We start from the raw sequence: 11,568 nt of genomic DNA, 5'->3' as shown, positions 1-11,568 counted from the left end.
TTCCAAATTAATATCAAGGAACCTGTTGTTATTCTTGGTTTTTCTACCTGTGAAATTCAATATCAGGCTGATAAGGATCCGATTTCACCTAACCCAACAAGGAAACTATGATGCCACTTAGGTGGACTTTGAAAAACACTCTGGGTAGAACAAGGATTTGCCAAAGCCTCGTCTTGCTTCAATCTCTACAAATAAAGAGCCAAATTCTGTAGGAGTGCCATGTAAAAAGCCCAGTGCTTCCCTGGCTCACACACTAAGAACAGATGCTTAATATTGACTAGATACATTTGCTGTTATTGGAATTACATTACTGTGTATTCATGCAACTTCGCCAAAAGAGACATTTTCCACCTTGTGTTGTGTTTAAATATTTTCCAGTTAGTAATCTCATAATACTCTTCACAAAAGAAAATAATTTCATAGCAGAATAGACACATCCTGAAGATATCATGTCTTACATGAGGAGTGGTCCTTCATTAGTGCCACAGTGGAATTCAGGTTTGCTAACAAAGCAGAATGTGCCCATGGTATTAATGTAGTGTGATCGGCCACTTGATGAGGGAATCATTCATAGGCATGCATTACAAGGCTTTGACTGAGCTTTGCTCACCCTTTTAAAGGAAGCCAGGGCTGTTGTTTTGGGGTTCAGTCCTGGCCCTTCTGAAGGTATGAGGATTATATTGTCTCTTTGAGGTGTATAACAATGAGAGCACTGCCTCTTCCTGACAGGCCCTGTGCTATGCCTCTGTTAGAAAACAGAGCTCAGAGGTCTACCAAAAAGCCCACTGTGCCTGGAAATATCAGACAATGAAAAACTGAATTAATAGAATCTGACACAGTTTTACTGTAGCAGCATGTTTTTCCTTACTTAAATATACTTTTCCTTCTCTTGTCAACAGATTATTTGGTGCTCTTTTCAGAAACAGAAAAGTTGCAAAACCAAAACAAAAGCTCTAAAGATATTAGGTTAAGGATTTTTTCTTTTCCTTTTAATTCCGTTAAAAAAAAAAAAAAAAAAGAAAAAAAAAAGATACCACACAAAATGTCAGACAGTCTGAAGCACTGCTGGCAGAGTTAAGAAAGTGGTTCTCTGACAAAAGAAGCCTGGTTGTCTTTGACTATCCATTTGAACATGCAGACCTGCTTGCAAGCCCGAACTAGAATCTAGAATTCTTGTCCAAATTTTGGGAGTGCTTGGATTCTGCTTTTTGGAGTTGATCTTGCATTGAATTGGTACCTACATCTGTCTTTCCATGCAAAATACTTGGGTTGCTTAAAGTGAGAGTTTTGCCTTGAATTGCAGAGTTTTTCTCTTCAGCATAACAAGCAGTTGTTGGGTTTCTTATTCCAGAAACATATTGGCCCCAGCAGGAGGCTCAGTCACTGTGGTTGTGGCCTCTGTTTGGAGATGCAGGCTCAGGCAAAGGGAATTTACTCAATTTTTAGTGCTCAGCTGGTATTGTCTGGGGTGAAACTCCAAATCTTCTGGCATGTTTTGCTGCTGACTTCAGCCTGGCTAGGTTTTTCCCTGTCTCATTTTTGTGCTGCCCAAACAGCTGCTCACCTGGAAAGGGAGTAGGCAAAGGTTCCCTTTCATGTTTTGGATTCTGTGTTTCTAAGGCGTGTTCTGAGCCTGGATTAAGTGAGTTATGAGCTGTTGAACAGAATGTTCAATGAATGTCTGTGGCAGCAGCTATGGAGGTCTGTCCTCAGATCTCCTTTTCCTTCTCCAGAAACCCTTGCAAACAGAGTCTGGAAACCAAGCAACATCACCAGTCAGACAAGACAGAGAATCCTGGAGCAATAGTAGTAGGAAAGCAATTATGGTAAGCCTTTAACTAGCTACAGAGTGAACATTTTACATTCCTAAATCTGCCATAATGCAAAATAATCTGTTTATATTAGGAAAGACATTGCATTCTGCTCACTCATCTCTTCCCAGGCTTGTCTGCACAGAACTAGGTATCCATAACTCATAATAGGAAAACACACAATTGTCAAAACCTTAGGACTTGGCTTCTTTTTTTAATATTACCCCAGCTGCACTTTCTTCATAGCCAAAGGGTCTCTTATTGCTCCTTTAATGAAGAGACATATTGAGATAATTTGGAGTTTGGTGCCCATCCCATGAGCCACAGGATGCCCTCTCAGCTGCTGGACTCTATTCCCAATTACCACATGTGGCCTTGAAGCTGTTTTGCTCAGAAGCACTTGATAGAGTTCAGACATTCTGGCCTCACAGGCATCCTCTCACCCTGCTTTGGTGCCATTCTGTCTACAGCTCACAAGTGACTTCTGTTGGTGCCCATTGGGATCCGACATAGGAGGCCTCCAAATCAGAAACATCTCTGATTTCTTCCCAGCCCCATTTAAACAGGACCATTTTACCTGATGGATGCCATAAAGCAGGTCACATTTAAAACTTCCAATAAACTGATTTAAAAATTAAATTTAGCAATAGCATTTCATTAATGAAGTGCACACTTGCAGAGCTCCAAGCACAGTGAAGGAATTTAGTGGGTCTTTTTATAACCACAGGCTTGCCTCTAACTCCAATTATAAGTGGCTGAATTCTTATCTGGTTAAAGGGAGTTGGATTGTGCCCTGAACTAGATGCCAAGTTTCAAGAGCTTTCAGAAATCGGATTTAGATCAGATGAAGCTTTAAGAAGCTAGATGTTTGGATGAACCACAAGTTCTCAAAAAAACCCCAAACCTTCTCACTGGGTTTTTTTCCTTATAATCTTCTAATATAGCAAATGCATTGCTGGCTGTCTTGTATATGAAGCAGGGTAATATATGCATGAATAGCTTTAAGCTTGTGAGTGGTTCCATTGAAGGGTTAAATTTTTGCGCATTGTTAAGTTCTCTGTATGCGACTGCCATTCCAGAGCCCAATCCCACATTCCTGAGCAGCCAAATTTCCCCTGGAAGTCAGTGGGAAGTTTTCAGGTGCATAGCAATGGACTACAAAGCAGAGTTTCTTGAGAAACAGGGAAACACCGTTTCAAACAAAAATCTAGTCACCTTGAAAGCGACCTCTGTGCTCTCGCTCAGCCAGAACCATTGAAAGAAAACCTTCGTTTGTATTTATCCTCTAACACTGAGTGAAACCAGCATTGCATACCCATCAAAGAAAATACTTTAAAAATGCACTTTAAAAATGCCTTAACGTGGAATGTTTAAATGTTTTTGACCCTTCTCTTCAGCGAGGCACATTTATTTTAATAAATGCAGTTAGGCGATTATTACAAGTTGTTGCAAATAGTATTTATTCGAAGGAAAAGCAGAGTTCCCTTCTGTTTCTCTCCCTATTTCCCCCTGTGATTCCCAGTTTCAGCTCTTCCCCCAAACTCATTTGGGCAGCGTGCCTGTGAGCAGCACTGAATATAAAGAAAGGAAGCAGCCCAAGTGTAAGTTTCCTTTGCCTTATGCCCCATATTATTCCTTATTTGTTGTGCTAATTCAGCAGCGTAATTCCCAAATACAGCCTCCTTGAATTGTTTTGATGAGAACTGCTAACTCAGTGCAGACTATTTTTAACGAGCTGTGCAGCCCGAAGAGTCAGAACTTTATGGTGTGAAGGCCCCATGCACTAACTGTTTAATAATACGGCCGATTATTGAAGTCTAACTACTATTAAAAAAAAAATCAATAATTTGTGCGATGTGATTAAAATGTGTTTCCAAACCCCGAAGCGGAGTGTGCGAGGCGGGCACGGCGTCCTTTGTCCTGAGCCTTTGGGGACGATGTGGTAGTGCCCTCTAGTGACACAGCCCGACCGGCGTGCCCGGAGCACAATGCGGGACTTTGTTCCACTTCCTCACCGTGCTTTCTTTTGGACTCTATTTTGGGACGAAATTGATTTATGTCTAAATATTTCCAAAGCTAACATCTAGCGAAGGCGTCACACTCCAAAAAATAATACGTTTTCCCGTACTTTTTAGAACCAGCGGGAGTTTTTTCACCTTTCAACTACTGTATTAACAAATGAGCTGTGGTTAAACATTTCAAAGAAGCAGAATTTTTATTTTTGCTCTTCTGAGTTACTTGTGCCAGCAGGGTTTTGCATGGCTGAAGCCTTACAAAGTCAGTAGTTGGAGGCTTCATCCAGTTCCCAGGGAATTTAGTACCCAAGTTCTCATTAGACTTCCACAGGAGCAGGATTGGGTTCACTGAATAGTCATACACAATTAAAAGATAAACAGTCAGCCTGAAATGTTACTGAAACTTTTAGCTTCCTTTGCTCAGAAAACAGGGGCATTCAGAAATGTTCAGGAAAAGAAAAAAAAAAGAAGAAAAAATGAAGAGAAATCTATGCTAATTGTAGAAAATTTCAGAAAGTGCACAAAACTTCTATACCTTTGTTGCTGTCAAACACTAGTTTCTCTCTGTGTCCTCCTACACACATTTTATAATGTCTTTGTGACCATAACAATAACATATTGGAATATGACCAAATCAGTGACCTGCTTCATTCAGGGATTGGCTGGTTTTTGGCATTTTTCTGTAGCAATGAAATCAGTGAACTATAGTTTGCCTACAATGTACAGGGGATTTTGTGCATGCCATAGTACACACTATTAAAACAGCATATTTTTTTCATATATTCTGTAATGAGAATAGATCCACCATTGTTAATGCTGTAGTTTGTGGTTTCAGTACTCCTGCTGTTACTGTTAGTCATATTAAAATAGCACTAAGGAGCCTCATTCAGAGCCAGATGTGCTTGCTGCTGTACAAATACGAAAAAAAAAAAGAGCAGAATCTATAAAGTTAGTTTCTCTCTTGAATATTTAGTTTCATTTAAATATCAAACTTCCTGTGCCATAAACAAACAAAAAGTCATCCTGTTAACTGATGCATTAAAGAGGTTAGATCCTGTATTTCTTCTGTGATGGGGAGGGGGGCGAAAGGGGAAGTGATGCTATTGACCTATATAAGTGCTATTCAAAGTGAGCAAAAGTTAGCCTAAGAAAAGCTGAAATGTTCTGCGTGATCCTCTTCACATGGAAAGGTCAGGAGGTGGAGAGTGAAAATCAGGAGAAAAAGATGTGATTAAAATGAGGTTTTATTTTTGTTTCAGGTTAGGGGAGTGGGAGCTGATTGAACATATTAGACGGGAGAGCAGAGTAAGGGACATATCCCTCAGTGCCAGGGTTATCCATGTAACCCAAAGACCCTTTTTATTTAAAAAGCTATTGCTTGTGATCTTTTCCAAAGAGGGAATCAATAAATGCCCACCAAAGTTACTCTTTTGGTCAAAATGATAAATGAACATCGAAGTGCTATAAATTGGTAGCAACCAGCACAGTGATCCTGGAATTCAACAAGAAAACCAATAAGAGCAAAGCAACACTGAGACCCTCCTGGCTCTGCTGTTGCTGCTGAAATTCTTAGAAATTACCCAAATATTTGACATGAAATGATAAGAAAAAAAAAGAAAAAAAGTTAATTGCTTTGCATTTTCCCCATCATTGGAATTAAACCTTAAAATAACAAGTCCTGTCTCTTTCCATCATCTGTGGCTTGTATGTCCAGTGAGCCTTCAACACAGTCATCATTGCCTGAGTGCACAGCCCTGGAGTCAGCCCTGGTACCTGCCTGCACAGAGGCTTTTGGCAACACAGGAGGTGGGAGCAGGCACCAGTACCCTCCAGTACCCTCCTGTGCTCAGGGAATGCTGCTCAGGCTTGAATTCTGCTCCTGAGTTACAAACGGTCCCAGTGCTCCACAGACTCTGTGCTACCAGCAAATCCAGCAAACACAGAGCAAAGCCATCATTCTCCATATAGCACTACCCTGAGAAATAACTCCTTGTGTTTCCTGGATATCACAACACCTCAGCTAAGAACATACTGATTTTCATACAAAAGATGTAGCCCCCCAAAATGATAAAAGTTACTTTTTATTCCTTTACTCTTTCGACTTTTTTTTAAAAAAGCAATCTGTATTTCCAGCCAGGCTTTCATTTAAAATAACCCTCTCATTCAAAACCTCACCTGTAACTTTATCCCAGTGGTAACTCTTACCTGCCATACTAGCCCTAGGCCCTTGTAGCACTTGACATCATCTCTTGGACAGGTTACAGAACCTATTGAGACAGTTGTTAGAAGCAGATTTACTCTGCAATGTGGAGCCAACCACAGAAGAAAATTAGTGCATTTATCTGTCAGCATTAGGCTAGATTATCAATCCAGTACACTAGTCACAGGATCTGGTTTTTCTTTCTCTGGGGAAGTGAAATTGATATAGTGGTAGGTAGTAAAGGTGTCAGTTATAAACAGGACATTAGCATGAGAAAGTAGGAAAATGACTACTTTTAGGCAACAGTCCTTTTTTATGTTTAAGTATAGATTTGAAAAGTAGAGTTTTCTTCCTCAGAAGTAGACTTTCTAAAAAGAATGTCAAAATTCCTTCCTTCAAGACTTTAAGCTTTGTTTTTCCTACAAATAAAGTTCTGATTTCTGTTCTGATTCTGAAAAAAATGACCAATATCCCTCTTTTTCTCTCTCTTTCTTTTAAAAAAAATGTTGTAGTAATCACTGTCAAGATTCTGAAGAGATCAAAAGTTTTCCCAATTAGGCAAGCCGCTGTATGACAATGAGAAAAGTAGCTCATTTTTTTGGTCATACATCATCCATGACCAAATTGCAACTTTTTTGATGAATAAGACTGCAGTAGCATATAGGTGTGCCCATCCCAAATCACTGCCTTGTTTGCTGGATGCTGGACAAATATCCTCCTGAATAGCTAATAAAGGTTTTGTTCTGAGGAACAGCAAACTCAGCTTGGCCATGGCTGTGTTTTAGGTTTTTTGCCATACCTGCAAAGCATTCTATTACCAAGCCCAGCCAATCCATTGCTATTCCCATTATCCACCCACAAATGAACATGCTGCATAAGAAAATAAGACAGTTGCTCCCTACAATTACATTCCATTGTATATGGATGAGTATGAACTGCATGAGATTAGATTTTATATAAACAAGTAGTGAATAGTAATCCTTTGTCCTTAAACCTCCCTTTTTTTCTCCCTAAAAAGGGTTTCCAAACTCTTTTATGGTTTTGGACCATCATATTTAGGATAATTTTTTTTTATTCTTGGTGAGTCCTGGTAGAGTGGCTGCTGAGAAAAGCATTGCTGCCATAAGCAGCAGGATGCCAGGAGCTGACAGGGATGTCAGAGCTTGGGATCAGTCCTATATACAGTCTGCTGTGCCCTTCTGCCTCCTGTGCTCTGGAGGAGCCTCTGCTGGGTGCAGAGGTCTTGAGCAGAAGTGGATTTTGTCTCAGGCTAGTAGAGTGGTGCTGGAGGTTTTGCTGCACTCCTAATATGAAGCAAGAACCATCTCTGGGAGGATTTGTAAACAAGGCTGTTTTTTCTGAAAACATATTAAAAAAAAATCCCAAGAAGCTGAAAAGAAAATGAAGACATTTCAGAGTGTAATGTTGGGTGCACAATACCCATGGAATTTCAAAGATACTGAGGCCTTTGCTTCCTTCGCCCTTCTTCCTTATCTAACTTTATATGAACGCTAAGACTTGTCCTTATATTTCTAGGTCTGTTCAATTTATACAGGATTGTTCTGATTGCTGGTACTATGGTCCTGACTAAAATGTGAACCTCAAGAAATACCACTTAATCCCAAAAGTGAATATTTTTTTGAAAGCTTTTTCTGCTTCTGGCTTAAGTACTTAAAGACTTTCCTGTAGAAAATATATCAGCCCTTTCCCATGCTGGTTTAATGTTTGCCACACAGAAGTGTCTGAGTGTGAGGTTTAAAATCAATTCCCAAGAATGACCAGATCACCTAAACGTGTTGCTTGCTATTAATAGAAAGTAAAAGCAAATTCATATTTAAATTTCTGCCACAATATTGTATGAAAACTCATTGATCCTTTTTGCATATTTCACTAGCAGTATAAGTGAGGTTGTTTGCACCAGTTAACATTAGTCACAGGTAACAGTGCATCAAGATCATGCCTCAGCTTCTGTAGGCCTCTAGAGAGATGTCTTTTGCTTTAGAAAATGTATTGATTTTTTCTTCAAATAGTGCAGTAAGGGCAACTATCTGCCTGTATGTGCTTGGAACAAGATGATCTCAGAGGTCCCTTCCAACCTAAACCATTCCACAATTCTGTGAATGTATTTTCCTGGCCCATTTTCCTACCATACCCCAGTGGCACAGAGGACAGAATGTGGGTGTTTGTTTCTATGAGGGGAGCACTTGATTTGCACAGGGTAGTAGTGGTGTGGCACATGGTGCCCATGTTCTCTCTGTGGGCTGCTTACCACCTGCTCTCTGCCTTTGAGTTGGAATTGCTGGTAAATTGACTCTAGGGAAAATTCAGAGTTTTTTATCCTCTTGCTGTATGTTGCATGCAAGTGTTGTTTCACAGACTAACACCAGGCTCTTCCCTCTCCCCCAGCAAGGAAAATTTGTTGTGTGGACAAGCACAGGCCAATGTTGCTCTGTCTGTAGCACTAACTTCTTGTTTGTGGGTCTGCTCCAAGGTACGTGTGCCCTAAAACTACTGCTGCCAAAGAATTAGTGGGAAAATGGAATTGCCTCACCCTCTGATTCCTTGGCCTGCAACAACCAGTGGGAACAAAAAGCTGCTCAGAGAGGAGAAAGGGAAGGAGCACCTGTGGCAAGAGAACAGGGAAGGTGCCTAGGGCCAGGAGGTCTGAAGGACTGAAAATAACGAATTTCATTTCCTTCCTGCTGTGTGCTTGGGTTAAATGGCAGAGAATCAATGTGAGTTAGGTTTCCCTGTGTTGAGAGTCCCAGTGGGCATCTGTGTGTGTGCAAGCAGTCAGTGCCCAACAGGCCTGCATTCCTGGCAGGAGCTCAGGCTGTGGAGGATGGGCAGGTTGATGGGACCTGGATGTGTTCATGGTGGGATGGCTCAGGCCTCTGTGGATGTCCCTTTCCAGAGGAGGTTTCCTGTGGCTCGGTACATTCTTGCTGAGAAGGCTCCCCCAATTCAGACACATGCCCCTGCAGATGCAGTCTGTTGGTGCTGGAAAATAGCCTGAGGCAAACTGTGGATCTTTACCTGTCTCTGTTACAACTTCTTACTTTGGGAAATTCCCTGCTAGACCACTCCTGAGCTCAGAAACCATGTACATGTTTGGGCAGAGGTAGAGATTCCAACTTTTACTTTCAGAGCCTTAGGAGCTCTCCTGGACATCAGCAGACTCTGACAGCTTACAGAAGACCTCTTCATTTCTGTGCAAGAGGAGCAGCATTCAGTACTGCCAGGCTTTTTGTCTTTCTTCAGTTGGGAAGGGCAGTCATTTGAAGGAAGGGGCTGTCTTTGCTTTTAATATTACCATACAAAAATGAATTTATTTTTCAAGACTTTGACAGGCAAAAGACTGCAGAGCAGGTAAAGGCTAACAAGGTCCCTGTCTATTGCCTAACACTGCTGCAGTAAAATTTAATGGGAAAACCTCTTGGTAAGGCACAAGGGACCCTCTCCCTATGGCCCTGTTTGACATGGGACATGATTCCAAATTGTTGCACAAGTTTTTTCAAATGGTTTGCTTTTGTTTTGCATGTAAGAAGGAAAACCCTAGAAGCAACTTAAGAAGAATGAGTGCACAAACCTTTGTTTCTCTCCCTCACCAGGTTACCCTTCCCGGTCTTTCACTGCCCCAGCAACAAAATGGTGTCTTTCAGCAAAGTGAGACAGCTTCTTTCATTAACAAGCTGCCACAGACTTGGTCCAAACTCTTCATATAGAATTCCTGTATTTTCATTGTCCTACACTGTGCTTTTCATAGGCAACTTTTATGCGTGTGTAGATATATGTGTGTAGATATATATATATAGATAGATAGATAGATAGATAGATAGATAGATAGATAGATAGATAGATAGATAGATAGATAGATACACACATGGCAGTACTGTTAGGTAGGAAGCCAAGCCAGAGTGGCTTTGCTCCATCGTTTTCCCCAGCAGGAAGTTCAGGATCACTTTCCTGAAATCAAGGGCCCAGGGACTTCTTGCTGTTCTACAGAACTGCGATGCAATGAGTCACTGCCGTCTGTCAATTTGTGTCCCTCATTCTCTTAAAATTCTAGAAGGGTTTCTTAATTTGTTTTTACTCGTTTTTCTTCATCAGGCAGTGAAAAGAAAGATCTGCACCAGGAATAGATTCAGGGAATTCTCATCCAATTCGGCAAATTCCTTGCTCACTCCCCCTTAAATGAAGCTATTTCCATTAGAAAAGACTCCTTTTGTGAGTAAGCTTTGCCCAAATGCAATACCAGCATGCATCATCTCAATCTATAAATCCAAGAAGCAAAAATTTCACATATTTCATCTACTTAAGCACTAACTGGAGTTTCTGGATAGTTGGAAAATCAAGCTGAAAAACTTCATAGCAAATTCTCTGTTGAGTGCAAAGCATAAATTTAAGAGATTGTAATATGATTGCAAAGGGCAGATCTGATGACCTAGAATTTTAAGAGGAGAATTTTAAGATGTAAAAAAATTCTGAGAACAGTAATTGACACAGGAAGTCATCAAAGCTCTGAGATACTGAAGCATCTTTGCTGAAGATGCTGCTGGGTTTTGCTTTGCTCACTGTAGTTTGTTCTCTCTCAGCCCTGTCTACTACTTGGACTTTGCAGACCTAATTGCTAAAGCTAATTGAAAGCCTGTTTATGGAGTTAATAACAATGTTCTCATTCACTAGGTACGAAAGAGGAGAAAACTATGAAAAATTTTAAATTCTCTCCTTTTTCAACTTTCAAGTTGGTCAAAAAACCATAAAATAATGCAACTTTATTGACACTTTTCTTTCTCCCTGTCTCTGAACTTGAATTTTGCACTCTGACATAGTAGGACAGATCTTTTGTCTGCAGGTGTAGTGGAAAAAGGGGAGAAATGTAGCATTGTGGAAAAGCCCTGAGGGATGAGAGCAGTAGGAGATATCATCTGTCCCTCAATCCCCAAAGGAAGGAATCCTCCACTCAGACTTGAGATACAGGTGCTTGTGTTAATTGCAGAGATATGGGTTGGGATAGTTTTACTGTATAATATTACGTACTGCATGCCTATAGATCTATAAATAGGATAATGTTTACTTTAGAAAGTGCATGGCTACAGTTTCCCTAGTTTTTGCAAAGCTGGTATCCATCAGTCTGGTGATGGATCTTGATTTATTTTACTGAGAGAACCATGAACATTATATCAGAGGTAATATGTTGTGAAAGGCCTCATTACAGTAAATATTAGAGAAAATTCAAGGAGGAAGGAAAGAAACCATTATTCTTGCTTGCTGGTTTGTGGGATTTTTTTTTTTTTTTGCTATTTTACTTTAGTATAAAAGACAGGCAATCATTTACATGAATCTCTCCATTATAGACCAAAATAACAGTGCAGTTTTCATTAACAAAAAGACTACCTTTTCTTCTTCGTTTGTGTTGTCAAGATACTTTAGCTGAAACATACAGTGATTTCCAACACTTACCCTAGTTGTCACACTGAGACTGAAATAATGGCTGACATTAGGAAGATTATTTTTCAGCAATAAAATTACCTTTCACAAC

The sequence above is a fragment of the Melospiza melodia genome, chromosome 12 (genome assembly GCF_035770615.1).
Source record: "Melospiza melodia melodia isolate bMelMel2 chromosome 12, bMelMel2.pri, whole genome shotgun sequence".
NCBI classification, from domain to species: Eukaryota; Metazoa; Chordata; class Aves; order Passeriformes; family Passerellidae; genus Melospiza; species Melospiza melodia.
This window is presented reverse-complemented; position numbering follows the sequence as displayed.